Genomic DNA, 3,635 nt, shown 5'->3' on the forward strand with positions numbered 1-3,635 from the left:
TCCCTATTCCACAGGTTTTGATTAGAATCTGCAATTTTATAGCTCAATAAATTTTACTATAATAAAGTGTAAGTTTGAGGTTGATGAAAATTTTTTTTGTTTGCTTACGAATTTTCTGCATTCAATCCGCGGAACTAAGATAAAAAGTTTGTACAATTTTTTCAATTTTCTTATAAAATTTTAAAACTGAGTTGGCTTTTCTAGACAATCTTCTATAATTTTATGCAAAAATAATGAGCTTTAAAAAAGAACACTCAATATTCAAAATTCATTCAAAAAGTCAAAATATTGATGTGCTGTTATTTGAGGTGAGCTGGACATACAGCTTTGTCTAATTTACACGAAAAAATCAACATCCGTAAATGGATATGGGGGTGACATTTAGCAAATATCATAAATTGCACACATAAATTGTACAAAATTACAAATAAAAACAATCTTCTTCTTTATATTTTCTGACAGGCACCTGATGTATGATGACGTGAGTGTTTGGTCTTTTCACTTGAGCGTATTGGCGGAGTTACTATGCAAAAATATAATTTATATAGTAACATTAAAAATAATCCAATTATATTAATTAGAATTTTTGGCCAGATTTTCTATGAAATTTAATGATTTTTTATGCAACCATGTTTCGGAGAAGAGCGCTTTGGAATCAAGTGATCTCAGCTGTGGGCATTTTTTGACGACCAGCTGAGAGTGTTTTCACTAATGGATCTATACAAAGACTCATGAACTCAAATTAAGACAAAAGCGAGAGGTAGACAACATTTGAATGCATTTGTGTAGGCACTATGTGCCCAAAGACTGCGCGATAGCAACTAATAATACAATGACTACATATCTCTCGTTTGCCGGAAAAACTTCATAGCTTAAAAACTCAAAAAAATAGAGAAAAACGGTTTCAAAGCTTTCAATTTATCCCTAAGTAAAAGCAAATACAACTTTTCATCTAATGAGATGCTGTTAATTATGGTAATATTGCTATGAATTTTTTACACAGTACGAAACAAGACCCGGTGATCATTTTCGCATAATTATCTGAAAAGATTATTTTTCTTTGGGTTAAGACGTTCTTCCAGCAAACCAGCTGGAGAGACCAAAGAGATACTGCATCGTAAGCCCAAATATGTGTTTTGGGTTTAAATTGAAAGAAGAAAATAGAACTTGAAGGACTCTGTAGAAATGCTACACCATAATTCGCGCAAATACTCACCGTCGAATAGATTTATTTTTTTAATATTCTGTCATACTATACTACTATATATAACTATACTATCTACCTTTATATGTATGTACGAGTGCATGCTCTGAATGTAATGCGTCATTACTATATTGCTAGCTCTTTTTTGGGGTATATGCGTTTTTTGTTATTTTTAAATTTATTCCCAAAAAATTAATTTAAGCCATAATGCCCTTTTTCTTTACTCTTCAAGTGAATCAAAACAAAGTACTCGCTTATTGCTGAATAGTAACATCTGCTTCTCCTCGCTATTAAAATAACGGAATAGAGGCTATTCAAATCCTTAAAAATTGCGCGGTTTGTATTTTAACTGATTAAATACATTTCCCGCCTTTTTTTGCATTCTTTTGTCAAAGTTAAGCAGTAAAATATGCTACCTGAAGTAAACATTTGAAGGGTGCTTCAAAATGGTGGACTATTTTATTTCTTTCGTAATCTTGCAATTTTTGTGATACTCTTACATGCTTCTTCTACAGTTTTTGAATACGTAAAGTGTATTTCAGATGTTATTTTAAAAAGTTTTTAGGTTTCACAAATTTTATTCAGAATACGGCTCTTAACAATTACATGTGAAAAATGGTCTCATTCAATTGTCCACCATGTGCACGTCTATTACTTTATTTATTAATTTGAACTTGTTACTCATTTATTCAGTTTCAAAACTGAACATAGACTTTGTGGCTGTCCAATCTAAGTCGTTGCTTGGATTTGTAACAAGAAATCCAAACTGAATTTCAGGATCTGTTAGCCGATATTACTAATAGGTCTATTTATAAGTTCGTGCGGTTTTACAACAGATGGCGTAACTTGATTATTATTCCATCGATCCACATTTCCAAATATTCATTGGAGAGCTACTGTCGTAAGGCACAAACGTCAGTATAAGTTTTTTATTTGAAGCGTAAACAACAATATTTTTACCACACTTGAAAATGTCGAATTTCGTGCCAAATAATGTGTTTTTGCGGGGAATTCTTCTTCATTATTTTAATATGAAGAAAAAAGCAGCCGAAAGTCATCGTATCTTGGTAGAAGTTTATGGTGAGCATGCTCTATCTGAGCGAACGTGCCAGAAGTGGTTTGCACGCTTTAAAAGTGGTGATTTTGGCTTGGAAGACGAAGAACGCGAGGGTGCGCCGCCAAAGTTCATGGATACCGAATTGGAGGAATTGCTCGATCAAGATCCGGCTCAAACGCAAGAAGAGGTTGCAAAAACTTTGGGAGTTGATCAATCAACCATTTCCAAACGTTTAAAAGCCATGGGAATGATCCGAAAGGTAGGCCATTGGGTGCCGTATGAATTGAAGCCAAGAGACGTTGAACGCCGTTTTATGGCATGCGAACAACTGCTTCAACGGCACAAAAGAAAGGGTTTTTTGCATCGAATTGTGACTGGCGATGAAAAGTGGGTCCATTACGACAATCCAAAACGTCGGGCAACGTATGGATACCCTGGCCATGCTTCAACATCGACGTCGGCGCAGAATATTCATGGCCTGAAGGTTATGCTGTGTATCTGGTGGGACCAGCTGGGTGTTGTGTATTATGAGCTACTGAAACTGAATGAAACGATTACGGGGGATGTCTACCGACGACAATTGATGCGTTTGAGCCGAGCACTGCGAGAAAAACGGCCGCAATACGCCGATAGACACTACAAAGTTATTTTGCAACATGACAATGCTCGGCCACATGTTGCACAAGTGGTCAAAACATACTTAGAAACGCTCAAATGGGATGTCCTACCCCACCCGCCGTATAGTCCAGACCTTGCGCCATCCGATTACTATCTCTTCCGATCGATGCAACATGGCCTGGCTGACCAGCACTTCCGTAATTACGATGAAGTCAAAAAATGGATCGATTCGTGGATTGCGGCAAAACCGACCGAATTTTTCACAAAGGGAATCCGTGAATTGCCAGAAAGATGGGAAAAAGTAGTAGTAAGCGATGGACAATATTTTGAATATTAAATTTGTAACCATTTTACGTCAATAAAGTTATAAATTATAGAGTATACTTCCTACTTCCTGAACAAGAGATGGAGAGACCGCTCCTTTCCTGGATAATTTATTTTCCATTTCATTTCCAGTAATTCTATGGGCCCTGGAAACCTAAGGAAAGCTGGGCCTAAGATATTCAGCTCATCAAGATAATCCAACACAAGTTTTGATGTAACCTGGAAAGAGTTGAAAGCCTTGATTGCTATCTTGCTGTCAGTAAGGATAGCTATGCTTCTGTTGTTATATTTGCGTTCAAGGTAAAAGTAAAGGCATCATTCTGTTGCGTGAAGTATAGATATACCTACCCAAATACACAGAAAACATTATTGGCAGTTAACCCTGGCTTGGCGCTTGTTTGCGCTCACTCATCGAGGGAACCGCTTCGAAAT

This window comes from Anastrepha ludens, chromosome 2 (assembly GCF_028408465.1).
Source record: "Anastrepha ludens isolate Willacy chromosome 2, idAnaLude1.1, whole genome shotgun sequence".
Lineage (NCBI taxonomy): Eukaryota > Metazoa > Arthropoda > Insecta > Diptera > Tephritidae > Anastrepha > Anastrepha ludens.